The sequence below is a fragment of the Onychomys torridus genome, chromosome 8 (genome assembly GCF_903995425.1).
Source record: "Onychomys torridus chromosome 8, mOncTor1.1, whole genome shotgun sequence".
Lineage (NCBI taxonomy): Eukaryota > Metazoa > Chordata > Mammalia > Rodentia > Cricetidae > Onychomys > Onychomys torridus.
The window spans coordinates 17,146,128-17,168,133 of record NC_050450.1 but is presented as its reverse complement, the minus strand read 5'-3'; the positions used below and the strand labels follow the sequence as shown (position 1 = coordinate 17,168,133).

Here is a 22,006-nt window from a genome sequence, read left to right as displayed (position 1 = left end):
AGAAGCCAAGTTTACCAGGTACTCTGCAGACTATAAAGTGAACAATTAGACTATTATACACAGAGAAGATCAGATCAAAACCAAAATCCCTTCTCCTTCATAAATTCACCAATATGCATGTATAGCCAACCAAAACTCATGGCACAGACCCTGGGAGGCTCCCTGCATCCCATCTGCAGGAGTCAGGGAGCCACATGTTTTCCTAGGGATGACTTTATCCAAATTGGAAGCTGAGAGAGCAAGCAGTTAGATTCACAAACCTGCTGCACCATAAAAAGAAGTTTAGGAACAAATCAATAAAGGAAAATGTATTTACACACGTACACACATGCATACCCCACACATGCACACACGCATATTCTGCACACACACACAAGATTGAACAAACAGACAAAAACAAAAATGTGGAGAGTGACTGGGAAAGATGCCTGACATTTTCTGCACACTCACAGGCACAAATGCACAAACACATGAACACACACTAGCTCACAGAAAACAGCCGCTCAGGCTTGCTCTGCTGCTAAAGTCAGACAAGCCCTAACCACCCCCCTTGAACCATTTGTCAATGTCCTATTAGGCAGCTTTACACGGCTGCTTAGTAGTTCAAGATGGAGTCTATGTTACTGGTAACAAAATTTGATACACTTTGTCAACAATTCGGAAAGTAGAGGTTGATCTTGAGGGGATTATTCCTCCATTAAAGGCCCTGAGATCTCTTCAAATAAGGTTCATTCCTTTGTTCCCTAGATCACTCAGTCTCTACTGAAGTCTTCGGGAATTAGATATTATCATTCGCCTTGGAAACCCAGTCCTCTGGATAGAAGAAACACGCTAATTAACACCTAAGATTGTCTATTAAAAGGCTTTGCCAGGATATCTTGCCTGGAGAGAAATATCATTACCATCCCTCCTTACAGTCCAAACTGGACCTAGTTCTTCTCTCAGACAAAGCCCTGCGGAAGTGCTTTGTGATTCCCTTTTCTTCTCTTAAAATTAATAATTAATAATGTATATAGAGTTTAGGGGCTGACTTAGCAGTTAGAGGGTTTGCTGACAAGCATGAGGGCCAGAGTTCAGATCCCCAGCAGCCCACATAAATGCCAGGTGGCTCTGAGGGGTCTGTCTGTAATATCAGCTCCAGCAGGCAGACAGGATCCCCAGAAGGACCCAGCCATATCATTGACCTCTGGATTTGACTGAAAGACCTGCCACAATGGAGGAGGTAGGAGAACAATCAAGGTGATTCCCAACATCCATCATGGGCCCCCACATGCACGTGTGCTCGAACACACACACACACACACACACACACACACACACACACATAATATGTCCCTCCAACACATGCAAAAAGCATGCATATTGGGCTGGAGAGAAGACTCGGTGTTTAAGAGCCTTGGCTGCTCTGCTAGCCTTAGTTAGGGTCTCAGCACCCACATGGTAGCTCATAACCATCTGTTATGTGGAGGCTCATTACGGCCTCCACAAGCATTCGGCACATACATGATGCACAGACATACATGCAGGCAAAATGCCCATGTAATATTTTAAAGCAGGCACACCTTTAATCCCTGCACTTTGGAGGCAGAGACAGGCAGATCCCTATGAGTTTGAAGCCATCCTGGGCTACATAGTGAGACCCTATCTCAAAAAACAAAACAGCAGCTGTGCAGTGGTGGCACACACCTTTAATCCCCAGTACTCAGGAAGCAGAGGCAGGTGGATCTCTGTGAGTTCGAGGCCAGCCTGGTCTACAGAGCAAGTTCCAGGATAGGCTCCAAAGCTACACATGGAAACCATGTCTCAAAAAAATAAAAAACAAAACAAAACAGCAATAAATAAATAAGGCACTCACACATATAAACACCATACACATGAGAAACTTAAAAAAATAACTAGATTACTATTGTGTGTCTACATGATATGTGTGTGAAGGATGCATGCCATATTGTGCATCAGAGGACAACTCTGTGGAGCTGGCTCTCCCCTCCCTCCTTTGCATGGTTTGGGAGATTGAACTCAGGCTGCTAGGCTTTTGTGGCAAGCACTTTGACCCACTGAGCCGTCTCGATTCCCTTTCCTATATCCACAGCAATTCCTAAATTACACCCACCCACCCCACCCCATGCCCGCCACCACCATTCTTCAAGCCAAGGTGCCTCTAGACTCTGGATTCTGACAAGCTTCAGTGATCATAGGTTACAGAGACTTTCCTGCAGAAAAACACAATAAACTTTATTTTTCACCAGAAGAACAAGTGCACACTAATGCTTATAGAGAGTGCCCTCAGGGCAGCTCTTCTTCCAACAACCCCTTTTCTGTACTTTGGTGTGAAAAGAGCTTTTCAGTGGTCAAGAGATACAGTCCTTCAGGCACGCTAAGCCCTCCCTTTCCAATAGTGCTCTCCCAGCTATTAGAGAAACAGATATAGTGACCAGTATAGATACTTCAAATCCCAAATGAATATGGATTGATGATGCCAACAGAAGCCCATTTGAGTCAGTCAACCTCCTTACACTAAGAGCAATAAACCACACTCATCCTGTGCCTCCCAGACGTGTTCAGTACCTAACCTGGATCTCTCCTGAATTACATCAAACAGTACCATCCCTCAGAATGGTTTGCTGCTCGTCCGCAGGCTGAGAATACTTTGGACAGCTCCTAATGAGAGCAAATGGCTCTGTGGTACTAACAATCCTTGACCCTGACCTTGGTTACCTCAAGAGTGGACTGACAGATGTAATCTAGAATTGCCTTGGCTGCAAAGTCAACAGGTAGAAGCTCAGCTGTTTTTCAGAGTTACCATCCCACTTCCTTCCATGTTGAGTTTTCCATGGGTGCAATCACTTAGCTTACATTTTTATTATACCTATGGGGCTAGAGGATGTCATTTGGCATGCTGAGACTCTCTCTCCGAATATACTTGAAGTGTCACTTTTACCAGAGTTTTTAAGACAAAGACTTTGACTTCTCTGACCCAACAGACTAGGGCATCCATTCTCAGGATGTCAATTAAAGAGAGAAGTATTATTGAAAACCAGAGAGGAGAGATGTAGTCAGTGTGGTCACATTGGGATGAGGAACAAATGAAGGGCTCCAGTGGCACCCCAACCCCCAAGTCCATCTTCAGGATCCTGACTTGAGTTTTGAGTCTACATAGAGGGCAAGTTGTGTGCATAATTAAAGTCTTGGTCAAAGTTAGTTCTACCAATGACCATGTGTGTCTCAGTTCTGGTCTGTCTTGCAAGGCTATCTAATGAGTATCAAAATGATGTGAAATTACTTCCTGGTAGGTAAGTTCTAATTCTGGCCAGCACCAGAGTTTCAGCCTGTCCATTCTCCCAGCCTGGGATTCCTGGGGTGCCATTAGGAGCTACCCAATACCATTTCCTCTTCATGGTCCACTTGGTAGTAAACCATTCTAATGTACAATGTTTGATATAAGTCTCATGAGATCCATTCTAGATACCAAACATCTATGGAATACACTGAATGAGAATGGTTTTGCTGTTTCTATCATAATGGGGCCCAGCTGGCTGACTTTGGGATTTAATTGTTGCAATAGTCTGACAGCTGAAGGGAAGGGCATAGCCCCTCTCTTTAGAACATTTCCTCACCTGCTTGTCAGCTACAACACAATACAGCCTCTCATCTTGATCCTGAAGTCCAATGGATGAGAAAAGCAGTTATACAAAATTGCACACTCTATAACCTCTTGGAGCCACAGTAGGGACACTTGTACTACTATCAAGATTGAATGCTGTGTCTATAGTCCTGACAGTTCCACTCATATCTATTTTGCATTATCTACAAAACGAGATTCAGACCAACTCAGACACCACCATCTGTTTTGGTAAGCAGCCTTAGAATTAGCTCTACAGATTTCATAGTGGAAGTAGCTTAGACTTGTTATAATCTTAACAATAATCCTGTTAGTCTTTGGACTTTGTGTGCTTCATTGCTGTCTTAATTTTGTCTCCTCTTGCTTACAGTTGATTCACCTCAGATGGTTCTATGGCAACCTATTGCTGTACGTCTAGATAGCTTGATGGTACACTGGGGCTGGACAGTTGGCAACAGTGAAGACAACACACCCCATTTCAGCCAGAGGTAACCAGGTTGACTCAACATCCACCTCCTGCATGACTCTAAGGTCTTACTTCTTGAGAGGGAGATTGTTAGTTAGGTAGTGAGATGCTAGCAGAATTGAAGGACATTTGGGCTGGCCTCTTCTCTCATAGTCAACAGCTTGTAAAACCAACTGGTGCCCAACGTGGCAAGAATTCATTAAAAAACCGCTTGCCTTGGCAGTGGGTCTGGCTTCCCACCTGGGCTGGCCCAGCTCCCTCACTCGGGCCTAGCTTGGGCCTAACCCAGGCCTAGCTCAGCTTAGGACTCAGGCCCAACCTACCTTAGCCACAAGCGGTTACCACCGCAGCTGGAGTTACTTACTTAAAAAGCCAGTGCTGCGGACAACTCAGGCCTGCGGGAGCTACCGCTAATTGCAGGAGCTACACGCAACTGCAGATAGGCTGCTTTTGACTGAAACGCCAGCGCACGTGGTTGGTGGAGCTTAAGGAAGCCAGAGCCCAGGCTCGACTCGGCTCAGACGGGAACATTGAAGCGGTTGGATTCAAGCTTTTAGCCAGAACGTGGCTATGCTTTCTTGCTTTCTCTCTCTCTCTCTCTCTCCCTCTCTCTCTCTCTCTCTCTCTCTCTCTCTCTCTGGATTCCCACCTCAGACGCTAGGTAGCTGTTTGGAAATTCCCTTGGATTTCTACTGTTCTACGCAGAATTGGTAAGTCATTTATATCAGATATTTTAAAGGAAACTATTTAAAAGAGATTTTTTTCCACATTAAAAAAAATGGGTTTTATGTGTACATTGGAAGAAAATTGGGCTTTGTTTGAAATTTTAGGCAGTATGGTAATGGAACAACTATATGAGAAGATTAATGTTGATCGAATTATGTACATTGTTATTTTTCTTATTCTTATTTTACAATTTAAAAAGACAGTCAATTTAAGTGCCAGGATAAAAATTTTAGAAAAACTTGTTAAACCTGTTAAAATGAATTATAGAGAAATTCAGATTCAGACAGAAGAAATTAACAGTGAAGTTGTTTCAGGATTGGATTATAAGGTTACAGAAAGAAAGCCTGTTTTCACACAATCACCCTTAATTTATCTGGTAACCACACAACAGCAACCTGGTCAAGTGAATATGAAAAATATTTGGACTCCAGTTGAAATGTTAGACTTACGAAGGTTTAAGGAAGCAATAGTGTCTTATGGCATGCATTCTCCATATGTAAAGCAAATGTTAAACTCCTGGTCAACTTATAATAGGATTATACCACAGGACTGGCGGGAGCTGGCACAGGTGGTTCTGGAACCCGGACAGCAGCTCCAGTGGCAAATGTGGTTCAAAGAGGAAGCTAAAAGCATAGCAAAACAATGTAGGGATAGAGGTATACAAATCTTCCAGGATCAGCTTGTTGGAGAAGGCCAATATGCTGCAGTAGAAACACAATGTTTATATGATAACCAAACTATAATTCTATGTCGAATGGCAGCCTTGAATGCATGGGACAGAGTTGAGGAACCAGGGAAGAAAACTGAGTCATTTACAAAGGTTATACAGGGCCCAAAAGAATCTTTCACAGATTTCTTACAAAGACTGACTTCAGCAATAAAGAGAATGGTCCCAAATTCAGAAGCTAGCCAGATAATAATTGAATCTTTGGCTTTTGAGAACGCAAATGAAGCATGCAAGAGAATAATCAGGCCGTTAAAGGCGAGATCTGCACCCTTGGAAGATTGGATTAGAGACACGGTTAATGTTGAGGCTCATGATCATGATAATATGTGGGTAGGAGAAGCAATTTCAAGAGGTTTGAGGAATGTCAGATGTTTTGGATGTGGAAAGCAAGGACATTTGAAAAGGGACTGTAAACAGGGCACTTCTAGAAACAATGTTCCTTCAAGGAACAATGGCAACAGAATGCCCCTTCCTTTGGGAGTATGTAGAAGGTGTGGTAAGGGAAGACATTGGACCAATGAATGTAGATCAACAAGGGACAGACAAGGTAATACTTTGCCCCGTCTTCGGGGAACTCCCAGAGGGGCCTCAGGCAGGCCCCTACAGTGAATCCAGTTCAGACCTTTCCTGCAGTCATAGAGGAGACCCCTACTCAGAGCAGTTAAATGACCAAATGCCTATTGGAATAAACCAGGCTACTCAGAGTAATGGAACAACTGAGACAGAGAGAACAGAAAATTCAGGAGAAACCATAAAGAAAATTTTTTGGCAAACTTCTATAAATGAACAAAGACCACAATTAACAATAAAAATAAATGGTGTTTTGTTGTCTGGTCTGGTAGACACAGGTGCTGATGTTACCATAATTGCACCAGAATTTTGGCATCCATCTTGGCCTCTTCAGGAGGTAAATGTTCAACTGTTAGGAATTGGAACATTTATCTCAAGTTAAACAGAGTGCAAGATGGCTCAAATGTATAGGCCCAGAAGGACAGAGAGGCAGATTAAAACCATATGTGGCTAACATAGCCATGAACCTGTGGGGTCAAGACCTGTTACAACAATGGAATACTCAGATTAACATCCCTCCAACCTCAGAAATAAGTCATAAACTAGCACATGTTTCTGAGAGAAATATTAGAAGGTATTATTCTAATGAGTGGTCACCAGCCATCCATATTATACAAGAACAGGGCACAAAAACTGATGATCTTCCAAAGACACCAACAGCTCTACCTTTAAAATGGTTAACAGACAAGCCTGTATGGGTTCATCAATGGCCTTTAACAACAGAGAAACTCCAGGCTTTAGAAGAGCTGGTAGAAGAACAGTTAAATGCTCAGCATATTGAAGAATCTACTAGCCCATGGAATTCTCCTGTATTTGTTATTAAAAAGAAATCTGGTAAATGGAGAATGGTAACAGACCTTAGAGCAATTAACAAAGTAATTCAGCCAATGGGCTCTCTACAATCTGGAATTCCTTTGCCTGCTCTGTTACCTAAAGGATGGCGTCTCATAGTTATCTATTTAAAAGACTGTTTCTTTTCAATACCCCTACAAGAAAAAGACAGAGAAAGATTTGCTTTCACGGTGCCTACTTACAATAATTCTCAACCGGTTAGAAGATTTCAATGGAGAGTCCTCCCACAGGGAATGTTGAATAGTCCAACCCTGTGCCAATATTTTGTACAACAACCCTTGGAAGTGATATGTAAAAAATTTCCTAAATCTATAATTTATCATTATATGGATGATATTTTACTAGCTGACTCAAATGCAGATACTTTAGAAAGAATGTTTGAAGAAGTAAAGAAAATATTGCCTTGCTGGGGATTACAAATTGCTCCTGAAAAGATACAAAGAGGAGATTCTATTAGTTATTTAGGATATAAAATAGAGCTACAAAAAATTAGACCTCAAAAGGTGCAAATTAGGAGAGATCGCTTACATACTCTTAATGACTTTCAAAGATTATTTGGGGACATTTCTCATCTACGAACTATTGTTGGGGTAAAAAATGATGAACTGAATAATTTGTTCAAAACCTTAGAAGGTGACAAGGACTTAAATAGTCCAAGAGAATTATCACCTGAGGCTGAGAAAGAATTGGCCTTGGTAGAAAAAAAAGTACATGAAGGACATGTAGATCGTATTGATCCAAAGCTGGATTGCATTTTGGTTATTTTACCTTCTAGGCATTCTCCTACAGGAATATTAATGCAGAGAGAAGATATTATATTGGAATGGATATTTTTACCAAATAAACCAAATAAAAAATTAAAAACTTATGTGGAAAAAATCTCTGACTTAATTTTGAAAGGAAAATTGAGACTTCGTCAATTAGCAGGAATAGACCCAGCAGAAATTGTTGTACCTTTAACTAAAGAGGACATTGAAAAATTATGGACAGAAAGTGAACCTTGGCAAAGAGCTTGCAGTAATTTTTTGGGAGAAATTAACAGCGAATATCCTAAAAGCAATAGAATTGATCTTATAAAGAGAGCTGATTGGATCTTGCCTCGAATTGTACGTGAAAAACCCATATCTGGAGTTCGGACATTTTATACAGATGCCAACAAACAAGGAAAGGCAGGTTACAAATCAGAAAATTTAAGTAAAGTGGTTCAAAGTCCTTATCATTCAGTTAAAAAATCAGAATTGTATGCTATTCTGTTGGTATTAATGGATTTTTCAGAACCTCTCAATATAGTTACTGACTCTCAGTATGCTGAAAGAGTGGTATTACATATCGAGACTGCAGAATTTATCCTTGATGCTTCAGAATTAACTTCACTATGTATTCAATTACAAGATACAATCAGGGAAAGGAGTCATCCTTTATATATAACTCACATCCGATCCCATACTGGTCTGCCAGGCCCTCTTGCACAAGGTAATGATGAGATGGATAAATTATTGATAGGAAATGTGCTGGAGGCCTCAGAATTTCATAAGAAACATCATGTTAATAGTAAAGGTTTAAAAAAGGATTTTTCCATAACCTGGCAACAAGCCAAGGAAATTGTAAAGAAATGTCCTACTTGTTCCTTCTACAATCAGACACCATTACCAGCAGGATGTAACCCAAAGGGTACTCAGAGGAATGAAATCTGGCAGATGGATGTGTTTCACTTTGCAGAATTTGGAAAATTGAAATATGTACACCATACTATCAATACTTATTCAGGATTTCAATGGGCAACTGCTTTGAGTTCTGAAAAAGCTGATTCTGTAATCACTCATTTGCTAGAAGTTATGGCCATCATGGGTATACCTGTGCAAATTAAAACTGACAATGCTCCAGCATATGTCTCTATTAAAATGAAGCAGTTTTTTGCTTATTATAATATAAAGCATATTACAGGTATACCATATAATCCTACAGGCCAAGCAGTTATAGAAAGATCCAACAGAACTCTAAAGGATAAATAAATAGGATAAAAGGATAAATGATAAATAAACAGAAAGGGGTAACAAAAACCCCCAGAAATAGACTGCACAATGCTCTATTAACTTTGAATTTTCTCAATGCTAATGAGAAAGGAACAACAGCTGCAGAGAGACATTGGTTAATAGAAAAAAACAACAGAATTAAATTAGCCTATATACTTCAAGGATGTGCTGACCTCAGAATGGAAACCAGGGTATGTGTTATGTTGGGGACAGGGTTTTGCTTTTGTTTCTGCAGGAGAAGATAAGCTGTGGGTACCATCAAAACTGATAAAGGTTCGATTTGAACAAGAGAGACCTCTTAATTAGAGAAGGTGATAGTTCATCAACCAACATGACCATCCAGTTTAAACTCACTTATGCCATCAATACATGCCTTTTCATTTAATCAGATGTAACTTGCCAAAAGGGGACCTCCCCAAAATTAGTCTTGGGGAAGGGTTTTTGTTTTTGTCTTTTAGGAGAATGAAGGCTAAGGAATCTGAAGAACACTGGACAAATGAGACAAGTGAAGAAAAAGGACAAATCATCTGTCCCAGGAAAAAGAGTAAAATGGCCTATTGGTATATCATCTACAAAATTTCATAAATCTTTCTAAATGTTTGTTTCTGCTCTTCTCTAAAAAATTAATACTCTTAGTCTTCTTGTAGTCCCAGTTCAATTAAAGCTTCAAGCCGATTTTGGAGTTGGAGAATGGCTCTCTCCTCCTTTAAACTCAAGCATGTTGTTAAAAGGGAAATGAAAACTCCCTGTATCATACCAGAAGAAAGAGCCATCTTCTGACATGGGACAGGAGAAAAACCAAATTAATTAAGGGACTATTCTATTACTAATCTCAATTCTTTGATTCTATTCTGATTCTTTAAACTTTTCTTAAAGTATGAATTTTATATCAAAATTTACAAGATAAATATATATATATTAAACTTTGTTAAGATAATAATGGTCATATAGAGTACTAATTAATTCTAGAGAAAAGGCTTCGATTAGCTGCCTATACATGTCTTGGTGTTCGAGTCTCTTTTCAGTTTTCTGCAGGAAATCACGGCCAGGCCTAACTTCAACTGAAATCTCCAGGAAGAAGATGGGGCCCCACAACGACAATTCCACGTGGAAAATAATATCACTAAGCTGACAAACATCATCTACAGATCAGCTTTGGACTGCAAAGTGCTTAGAGCAATTCTGAGATGGCTAGCTGAGATGATCCAGTTTCAAAGACTACTTGAATAAGGACTTGGGATAAACCCTGAACTTTGGCATTATGGATAACAAAGAATATAGTTACCTTTCCTAGAATTTGTCAATTAACCCCAAATTTTTCTTTTCAGAATAAAGATAACTTCACCCATACCCAGCAGGAAGCAATTTTAAGAATCCAACGCCCACATTCCCAAAGGGGTGGTGTGGGGTGGGTGGTTTTTTGGTCTTTTTATGGGTATTGGGTCTGGGATAGTTTTCATTGTTTAGGAGGGCTGGTTACAAGTTGTTGTTAAGGGTTAGGAAAAGGGCTAGGCAAAAGGTGGTTGTTAAAAAAGAAAAAAGAAAAGAAAAAGACAATTACTAGTTTTAAATACTTTACATTCAATTGGATTGTTTTATATTGTATACAAATTATTATTGAGATTGAGATTGTTAGAATATACCATACACGTATTTCTAATCTTGCTCGAGATATAGTATTTATACCATTCATTTAACAATGTAATACAATTTGCTAATCCTTGAATGTTAGTATTACCAACTATTAGGATATGTAGAAATGAAAATTAGTGGTTAGACATTACAATTGAACTTGTAGTCATATTAGGTGAGTTTTCAAGATAAACAGATATATTTTAGATAGACAGGTCATCTTCAAACCCTTCAGAGATCTACAGAATATGGCATTTAAAATGTTTTAATAACTTAAGAATTTTTCTTTTTTGCTATGACTATGAGACATGACGGCTCCTGGCAGTACCAATCTACTTCAGAGAAAATATGGGCATTGAAGAAACTGCATATGGAGTTAACTTTCATTGTGGCAAAAGTTAGCCACTGGACAACAAAGTATCCTCTAATCAACTGCTGACAAACAGGACAGACAGGACATTAAACCAAGGACTACCAATTCTTGCCAAAACAAGTGTGGTTGTGGCTTTACCAAAAGGCATCTTCTGAAGCCAAGACAATATGGCACCATCCCTGAAGTGAGTGACCTTTGCAATCTGTAAAAGGTACCGTGCCCTTTTCTTCGAAGGCAGCTGAACAGGGAGTGGGCCAATGGCTTCTGATGTGCAATGGAACAGCAGATGAAACAGTTATTCTTGAAGCTTACCCCTCTCAATAGTAGACTGGCGTTTAATAGAGGGATGTGGAGAAGAACAGGATGCCGAGATGAAGCCACATATACACAGCCAAGAACAATGGACAGCTGAATTGAAGAAACATCAATAATTTCCAGAATTTAAAATCCTGAATCATGACATGACACTAATGGAATTCAGGTGTTTCTGGTACATGGACTGCTCTCACCAAATGTGAGGTCAAACTGTTGACCTTGTATACATCCTAGTTCACAAAAGAGTCTGTCAGATATGCTAAGCCTATAGGCTGAAGATGATGCCCCAACACTTCGGAGAAACCTCAGGTGACTGTCCAGTTTCTGTCAACTCACATTTTTTTTTTTGGAAGCTGCTTGCATGCACTTCTTGTTTTTATTTTTTATTAGGTAGTATTATTTCCTTCTTGGGTCTCTGAGGGAGTTGAAGATCAGTTAGTTATAGTTATAATTATCTTTGTTAAGGATTTCAGAAAAACTCACTAAGAACTGTAAGTGTATAAATTTGAAAGATGTTATAAGACAGTTCCGTTAGCTATATAAGTTAGGATAAAAAGTGAATCAGGTACATTCTGGACTTACCAAAATAGGATAGATAATGGAATTATTTTCTCTGAATTTGTCAAATACAAATGGACTAGACATTGTTTAGGTATTTATTGTTTGTATATATGGTATATATAGTTATTGTACTTTTGTATATAGTTTTTCTTATATTAGTTATAACTTTTTCCTTTTTACTAAAATAGAAAAGGGGAAATATAGTGATATTTTATTTGTATTGAAATGTGATTTTATTTGTATGTCAATAAAGTTGCTTTGAGATCAGAGCAAACCAGAGCAGAAGCTGAGCAGTAGTGGGGCACGCCTTTAATCCCAGCACTTGGGAAGGAGAGCTAGGAGGATCTCTGTGTGTTCAAGGACACAGCCAGCATGGCAGACACACGCCTTTAATCTCAATACCAAACATAGAAGACCTGGAGGTCTGTACAAACAGGCAGTGACGAGGAGGTCATGTGGCTGGGTTTACAACCAATGAGAAAATAGAACAGAAAGTCTATAAATAGGACACACAGAAGTAGGTCTCTTGAGGAAAGGAAGAACAGCAGAAGCAGTGAAGGGTAAGGTTTTCCGCTCTTGCTCTGACCTCGTGGTTTTTAACTCTGCAATCGGTTCTGTGTTTCTTATTTAACAAGGCGGTTACATCTACAACCAATAGTTTATAAAACTGCAATTACAGGACCCTCATCACACAAGTCCTGTCTCTGGCCCTGGGAGGAGATTAGACATCCTGAATTTCTCAGGGGGTCATAACTAGATAATTATCTAGACTAGGCTTCAGGTAACCATACCCAATTACTGTATATTCTTATAAAGAACAAAGATATACCCTTTGTCACCCTCCTAATGCAATCACACCATACAGGCCTGCCAACCATCTACACAGGGATAAGCCACTCAGGAAAGGCTGTTGGTTATAGAGATTTTAGAAATAGTATGGAGCCTGACCAGGAGGACAACGATCCCTCTGGACATTGTCCACCTCAGTCCTCTTTACTCTGTAATAAACTCTAGCTGTCTTCTCCAACGTGTTCTGTGTGTCTTGTCTGAATTCTTTTGAAGAAGATCACAAGGACCAAGGAAGGGGTTCAGAGTGCAATCCCAGTTACATCTCTGTATCTCTCTCTCTCTCTCTCTCTCTCTCTCTCTCTCTCTCTCTCTCTCTCTCTCTCTCTCTCTCGTGGGGGGGGGGGTGGTTCAAGACAGGTTTCACTGTGTAGTATAGCCCTGGCTGTCCTGGAACTCACTCTGTAGACCAGACTGGCCTCTGCCCCGCCTCCAGTTATTAAAGGCATGTACCTTCACCGCCTGACTTGTGGGTCTCTTTCATGTGAGTTTCTTGGGCTCATCACTATATCTCCAGCAAAAGCCAAAACACTAGACTCTGCCCTCCAGCAATCCATTCTTCATTCACCTCCTTCCTCTGCCATCAGAGATTACAGGAAAAGTCTGACTCAGCCAAGAAAGCTCCAGAATTTTTCCAGCCTGATGCTGACTATGCACAAACATGGCCCCCTATGTCCCCTCTTTCTTTGTATCTCCTCCTGGATGGTATGTTTAAAGGAGTGAGAAGATAAAAGGTACTGCCTATAAGGTCTGCAAGCCTCCAGGTTAATGTGGTAGAGCAATGAAGGCTCTCTTGTGCTGGGGTGGGGGTTGAGGGCATAGTAGCCAGGGTGGCTCTGGGTCTGGGAGATATGATGTGGTATTGCATCCAACAGCTATGGTAGGCAGATGTCTGTATGTTTGTCCTGTTTTAATAGGTACTTAGAAGTTGTTTTACTAAGAAGCATCCTCATATCTGTGCACAAAATAACTAAAAGCAAGATGAAAGTCTGGCATCTCTGCTTATATTTTATGTCTGTCGCCCTTGCTTCTAGCCACCTGCTTGCTTCTGCACATTGGCACATGGACCACTCAGTGGGTCTCTATCTAGAAGCCAATGGTAGGTAGCTTCCCCAAGATACAGGCACAAGAGTGAGTGGGCCTCTTCTCAACTTTTACAGTGTCCCATTCCAGGCAAAGCACCTCAAGTTCTCTAGTCATTGTCCTAAATGTGTAATCACCTTGGATTCCAGGAAAACCAAAATTTCACAGGACAGACTGCTCCCTGGAGGAGGGCAATGATCCATGAGATGATGTTGCACCCTGCTGCATAGTTTATCCTGAGAACTGGTTTGTTCTTTCAAGCAAAAAGAACTTCTCCCAGAACGTTGCAACATACAGCTGAGTTAATGACAGGCAAGACCACACCTTGACCAGGACTGCTTAATTATGCATGCCTCTTGCCCATTGCCTCAATTCATGAGTGTGTGTGTGTGTGTGTGTGTGTGTGTGTGTGTGTGTGTGTGTTTGCCCACAGAGGCATCAGGTACCCTTCTATGTTACTCCACTCCTTATTCTTTTGAGGCAAGGCCTGTCCCTGAACCTGGAGCTCCAGTTTTTCCATCTAAGTTGGCAGCCACCAAGCCCCAGTGATCCTCCTGTGTCTGCCTCCCACAATACTAGAGTTACAGACATAATGGGAGCATGCCCAGCGTGTTATGTGAGTGTTGGGATCTGAACTCACATCCTCATGGTTGCACAGCCAGCACTTGTAACCACTAACCCATCTCTCCAGCTCCCTATTTCTTCTCTCTTTAAACCTGAAACTCTTACTCTGAACATAGAATTCAGGTCACCGACGTCATAAATAGCATAAATACATTTATGTCTTTCCACAGTATCAGAATTTATTGAATAACCAAAAATTCACAAGATACAGTGGTTTCATTGGCAGCAATTATTTGGTAGATGTCCATCTCTTTATGTGAGAATGTTGTACACTTTCCTTGGTCTGGTTTGTCTCAGAAATTCTTGGGCCTGATTTTTGCAATATAATTTTAATATTCTGTACTTGCTGGTTTTGTGTGTCAACTTGGCACAAGCTAGAGTCATCAGAGAGAAAGGAGCCTCAGCTGAGGAAATGCCTCCATGAGATCCAGCTGTGAGGCATTTTCTCATTTAGTGATCATTGGGGGAGGGCCCAGCCCTTGGTGGGTGGAGCCATCCCTGGGCTGCTGGTCCTGGGTTCTATAAGAAAGCAGGCTGAGCAAACTAGGAGAAGCAAACCAGTAAGCAGCTCCCTTCCATGGCCCAGGTGTCAGCTCCTGCCTCTGGGATCCTGCCCTATTTGAGTTCCTGCACTGACTTCCTTCAGTGATGAACAGCAATATGGAAGTGTAAGCCTAATAAACCCTTCCCTCCCCAACTTGTATTTTGGTCGTGGACTTTCATCACAGCAATAGAAACAAACTAAGACATATACCAATGTGCTTCTACAGTCTCAATTTACCTCAATAAATATATACGGTGGCACCTTTTCTACTTCCATGAATAAGTAATTTGTAAGTCTTTGTTACTAGAGTGATGCCAGACAGATGATGCTATTCATATGTCCATCTAGGTGTGGAGTCATCTTTTATTCTCAGATGTCAAAAGCTATTTGTTACAACTACAACCTAATCAGGAAACCTTCTGATGGCCAGCTTTCATAGTTCTGGAAGGTACTATGTAGGCTTTGGGGAACAAAAAGGCATCAGCAGTCCTACCCATCCCTGGATCCTGCATGCTACAATACTGTAGTAGTTTGAATAAGAATGGCCCCCATAGGCTCATATATTTAAATGCCTAGTCATCAGGGAGCAGCACTACTTGAGAAGGATTAGGAGGTGTGGCCTTGTTGGAGGAAGTGTGTCTTGAAGATGGGCTTTGATGTTTCAAAAGCCCGTCCCAGGCCCAGGAGCTCTCTCTTCCTGCTGCCTGTGGATCCAGATGTAGAACTCTCAGCTACTTCTCCAGCACCATATCTGCTTATGTGCCACCATGCTCCCTACCATGATAATAATGAACTAAATCTCTGAAACTGTAAGCAAGCCTGTCAGACCTACCAACCAGTCAGCTGGGTAGCTAGGTAGAGGTGTTTGGATTGAAGAGACAATGAAGAAGACAGAAGAGTCGAGAGGTCTGCCAGTCAATGCCGGACAGCCCCAAGTTTATTTCACAGCCAGCTTATACACAGTTTTGAAGGACAGAGGAGGAACAATGCACAGCACAGGCATTCAGCAACTATTTATCCTGTCTTACATCAAGGAGAGGCAGTTTCTTTTCTATCTCAATATACCTCTGGCTGGCATCAGTAGCCAGCGTCTAGCTAGATAGTGTGTTCCTTCTTGTGGGCTAATCAAGTCTTTCTCATAGCCCTTGAGGAGACTCTGTGGGCTAATCAGAACTTTCTACAGCCTTGGAGCAAACAAGCTTGAACTCTAGTGACTCAGAATAGACTTCAGATTCAAACTGGGAAACTGAGTCAGTTGTGGGCTCCCACAATTCCTCCTTTTTTATTTATTTTAAGACTCCACTGAGTCTCTCAGGTGACTGTGCCTGTCTTAGGCATTTCCTTACCACAAACCAATTTTACCCATCATGGGAGCATGAATTCTATCATTCATGTCCTGTCTTAGGTTGAAAGGAGGCAAAGAAAACTTACCCATCTTTGGCTACCAGCCTCTGGTGTTAAGTCAGAGGAATGTATGTAGTTTTGCGCTGGAGTTCCGAGCCCAGTCTCCATAATGAGTTCAAAATGAGTTTGAGCATCATAGGCAAACAGATTATGCCTACTCAGACACATGCTCCAATAGCTAGAACACTACTCAATAGCGAAGTAAATGATGACCATGATGGGATAGCCCCTTTAAATTGTTCTAGAATATCTTCTGCTGTTTTAGCTGCATCAAAATCCAATTTAGCCATTCTCATTTCTAATATCTTTTGATGTAATTTAACCAAATCTAAGGATTCATTAGAATCATTCCAAATTCCTTTAAGATGTGCCTTAACCCTTTCCCATCCAATATCACTTTCATTATACACAGAAGATGTAACATAAACCCATTCATAATTAGCATGACATTTTAAATGCACTAGCTTTCAGGCTTTGGAGTTCATCTCCCAAAAATTGTACCATATCATATAAAGCATTCAATTTATGTTCCAATTTTACATCAATATCTTCTTGAATCTCCAATGTCATAGAGACATTAATAGACAATTAATTAACAACCCCTGCTGTGTGAATGAAATGAGACAAAGCCACTGATGCCACCATAGTAGTAGCAAGCATAGTAACAAGAACTGGAATTCCTGATGTAACTAATCCAGCAACACATTTCTGCCTGCTTAAAGCTTTCTTAATTTCTTCCATTACTTGTAGCCCTTTATCATCAAACCATGGATCATTAATATATATACTGGTGATATAACAAAAGAAGGTTGTTTTAACACTATTATATGAACGTGATTATCCATTTTGGAAATACAATTGGTCAAAATGCATTTAAGACGTGATACTTTAAACACAGAACCATTCATAGAAATATTTGCTTCACAAACTAAAATAACATAGAGCATTTTAACACAAGCTAAAACAGTTCTTTTCAAAGGACAAACAGGTTTCAAACGACTGGAATGTCCTGCGAGTGTTCCCATGGCAGCAGCAAGTTTCCAAACCTAAGTTTGTGGAGATGCAGTACTGGAATATCAAATTCCAGCTGACATTCCTTGATTGCAAGATTCTGCTGTAGACACAGGATAAGAGTCACTATAATCTTTCTGATTTCCAGACCAATCAAGAATATACTGCTGTGCCCGTGTGAAGTTATACTTTAAAGGAATAATGCCAGTACATCATCTCCATAACAAAGTTCTGTTAGACTCTTGCAATTCTTTTGTGCATGAAGAAAATTATTGAGGGGGTGAAATATTATTTATTCAATTACTTTGAGGAAGTAATCCAAGGCATCCCTCCAAAGTAAGATTTTTTTGTAAAAAATACAGGGATCCCTTTATCAATATCCAAAATAAGAAAATTGTGAGCAATCTGGAACTCTTGGGTGGCAGGTTGATCTAAAAGCCTGGTATCATTAGTTGCAACCACAATTTCTTTTCCTTCCCAAGTTGCAGAATGTAAAATTAGTGGATCAGGAACATAGGCCCAATAGGTTTCACTCTGGCATCTCTGTCATCAGCAACATCAAGATCAGGATCTCTCTCCTCCATACACCACACCAATCTTTCAAGCAACCAATGAGTTTCATTTTCATCCCGTGAGAAAACATAAACATGCCCTCATCCCCATATTAAACAGGGTCGGGGTCCTTCCATAAACCAATACGAGGATTTTTCCATTTAACTTGAGCAAATTCTGTGGTGGTGCCTTCATGCCAAAATCAATCAGCTGCAGGTTTTCCAGCAGCATCCACATTTAAAAATTTTAAACAAGTAAGGTATGATTTAAAGCATTATATGGTGACTAGGGGTATAACTCCCCTTTCTTTAATTTTTGAAGATGTATTTTGAGGCTGCTGTGAGCTCTCTCAACAATACTTTGTCCTTGAGGATTATAAGGAATGCCTGTTTTATATTCAATTTGCCATTGAAAGCAAAATTGATAAAAAAAAAAAACTTTATTAATATATCCATATCTATTATCAGTTTTAATAACTTTTGGTATCCCCATATAGGAGAAACATTTCAGGCAATAAGCAATTACATACTTAGTAACCTCACCAGTTTAAGTAGTAGCCATTAAAAATCCTGAATAAGTATCAATTGTCACATGCACATATTTCAAAATTTTTTAACATAAGTGACATCCATTTGCCATAAATAATTAGGAAGACCTTGAGGACTTATCAGGGACTATGGGGGTCCAGCCCCTCGATAGTCCCCTCCCAGGGTCCGGGAAGAATCTTCAACCAGCTAATAATTAACCTTTGAAGAAAAGAAATGAGTCTATGTACACAAAATTCCTTAGTCGGTACATTTGTTATTCTGTCAGTTCTCTCTACAAGCTTATACTCTGCTCTCATTTTTAGCTCCTTTCTTGCCCAATTTCTCTTTACATTTATCTGCTGTCCCCTCCAGGTTCTGTCTTAATTCCTTCATTCTGTCCCTTCTAGGTTCTCATCCATCTAGTTCTTTCCCATATCAGCTCCTCTCCCATCTCCTTCTCTCTCATCTTGTTCTTCCTCGTCTTGTTCTGTGAGACCAAAATGAGCCATCTTAGAAATAAGACCAAGGACAGGCACGGGCGGGTGGCCCCCTAGCGGCGGCCTTTCTTCCCTAGCTCGCCGCCTGCCGCCTCCGGCCGTCGCGGATGCAGCTGCCCCGCCTGGGCTCGCGCTCGGGGGTGATGGAGGAGCGGCGGGCGCCGGCGGCATGCGATGGGGAACTGCTGCTGGACGCAGTGCTTCGGGCTGCTCCGCCGGGAAGCGCGTCGGCTGCAGCGAGCCTGCGGAGGATCGAAGATTTTACAACGTGCCCAAGAGGAGAACACTTGACCATAGAGGCCACTGACTGAGGAAGAAATTGTTGACTTACAAGAGAGGCATTATGATTTGATTGCTGAAAAACAGAAAGATGTGGATAGGAAAATCCAGAGGGAGTAAGCCTTACAAGAGGAGAAGGGTAGAAGAAGCTGCTGCCCAGCGGGAAGCAGCCAGGGCAGCCAGGCAGCGAACGCTCCTGGAGCAAGAAAAGCAGAGAGTTCCACAGCGCAATCACGCCGGCAGTGGAGACTGTCGAAGTGCAGGACCAGAGGACGACTTTGAATCTTGTTTGAGAAACATAAAGTCACAGTACGAAGTTTTCCGAAGTAGTAGACTCTCATCTGACGCCACAGTTTTGACAGCAAACAACGAAAGCAGCTGTGACTTAATGACCAAAACCAAGTCAACTAGCGGGAACGACGACAGCACCTCCTTGGACCTGGAGTGGGAATGAACAAGGAATGAATGGGTGCTGCTGATGAGAGAGCGCTCGAAGACAGAAGACAGCCTTCCGGCAGCGCTGAAGTACAGCACCAAGGAGGGCAGCAACCCCACGTCCGCCTCGGAGGATGCCAACGGGCTGGAGTGGGAGAATGACTTCCTCAGTGCCGAGATGGATGACAATGGCAATTCGGAGTACTCTGGGTTCGTGAATCCTGTGTTAGAACTGTCAGATTCTGCCATCAAGCAGTCTGACACGGATCAACAGATCCGGTAGGATGAAATTGTGTGACCTTATTTACCAAATGTTCAAAATTAGCTAGAATGTACAGATGGATGCTGAGCCTTTTTGTAAGGCAGCATAGGAACCACGTGACAAGTGCTTGTTTTCTTAGGAGTGGAGAGACACCTGAACGCTTTGGCCAAGTGCAGTCTCAACGTCTGCCTTCTGTGTCCCAGGACTGACTCGGCGATCTGACATATCAAACACTCATGGTGTTCTTGTTCACCCTGGTCAAGTTCTGCATCTTAAATTGTACTGTTTTACTTTGCTTTACTAAGCTTATTTTATTATAGAAATGAAAATCTGAAAGTATTTTGTGTTAATTCTCAGCAGATGTAAAGGCAGCCTGAGGAGGGATGGTTGGATTCATTTGGAAGGCTGGTCCCTTTGCCAGCAGCGTTCCCTTTGATGATTTCCTTTAGTCTTGTTAGCAGTTAGCAGGTAACTAGAGATGACCCCAAAGCATGCTGATGTGTGGGTTTCTTTGCACACCTATCACATACACATATCCTAATGCAATGTTCACTCAATCTGAATAAACGACAATAGGATTAAAGAAGCTTTCAGAGTTTGGGCACTTGGAGTTGGTAATAATTCAAAAGTAATACTTAACGATGTAAATTTAAATTTTTACTTCCTTTTACATGCCACTGTGTTGGCTTTAAATTGAGATCTTACATTTTTACTTTCTCTTTTTAAATTCTATATTTCCAGTGAATGATCTTTGAAAGATTTTACACAGAACGTAGTCTGTGAATGATTTAAGAAAACATTAAAATACGGGTATTTCAAAGCAAATTAAATCCTTTCTGATATGAAAGGTCCATTTATTGTATTGCCCTTTATTTTGCCTTGTAGTACAAGGTGCTCTGTGGGATAGAACTAATGTGTCGGTGTATTGACAACCTGTGTGAATCCATGTAAGGAACCAGGGCTGTGAAATGCTCCCGAACTGCAGTCCTTGGTTCGGCTGAGGACTGAGTCACTTTGGCAAGAACACTGTATTCTGTCTCCCTTGGTGTTCCTTCTCTTTGGCAGTGATGGTGCATGCTCTCAACAGAACAGGAAGGTCCAGGTGGAGGTAGTGAAGATCTCTCTGTACATGAAAAATGATGTGGGCCTTTCAATGTTTGAACTGCTGTACAATGACAGCTGTGGTTTTGTCGTCTTTAATCTCATAGGACTAAATATACTTTGATATGTAAATATACATTAGGTTATGCTATTATTTATATCTGTCTTAAAATTTAAATTGTAGCTGTGCCGTGAAAATAATTTAAAAGTACTCTATATTCACATTGCCTGTGTTAATGCTTTTTAAAGTTTATATTACATCAGATGTATATTTTGGGTTTGGCATAAGCTATTGTTGTAATTTTTGGCTTTTTGTTCATAAAGAATTTTTTGAAGGAATGGTAACTTCTCAAGGATTGTGAATAAACATTTTTACATTAAAAAAAAAAAGAAATAAGACTAAAATGCTTTCACCCTAAAACTAAGGCCTAAGACCTCTCCTTTTAGGTATAGGCCATGAGTTACTGGAATAGGCCATGAGTTATTAAAACCAGTCAGTCCAGATTCCAGAAAACAGGAAGTGTAAAAGTATAGAGTCACAGGTAATGACTGCCAGACTATGGAATGTCCTCTCCCTGGTTCCCTAGGTAACTGACCATTAAAATGTCCCCACCTGAGGGCAGCCAATGAGAAATGGTAGCAGGCAAACACCCCTTAGAAATAAGATTAAGCCATGATTTCTAGAAAGCCCCTACCTAAAAGCAAGCCAATCAGAATTGTACCTGTACTAGCACCCCTAAATGATGTAACCTTGTGGCTTTTGCCTTTAAAAACTGAGCTTGCAGAGAGGCGGGCACTTCCTCCAGCCCCCACTGTGTTGGATGTATTGGATACAGTCCCTGCCTAGGCTTGTATTGCTTTTGGAAATGCTTTTGGATATCCCAAATTAAACCTTGCTTTTGCATTCTGGCATGATCATCTTCGGTGGTCTTTCTAGGGGTCGTGATCTGAGTACAACAGTTCT

The 22,006-nt window shown here is 41.0% G+C and overlaps 1 pseudogene; it reads left to right on the top strand.

Annotated features, from left to right (window-relative positions):
* Positions 1-19,054: 19,054 nt before the first annotated feature.
* Positions 19,055-21,404, top strand: LOC118589377 (annotated as a pseudogene).
* Positions 21,405-22,006: the final 602 nt, after the last annotated feature.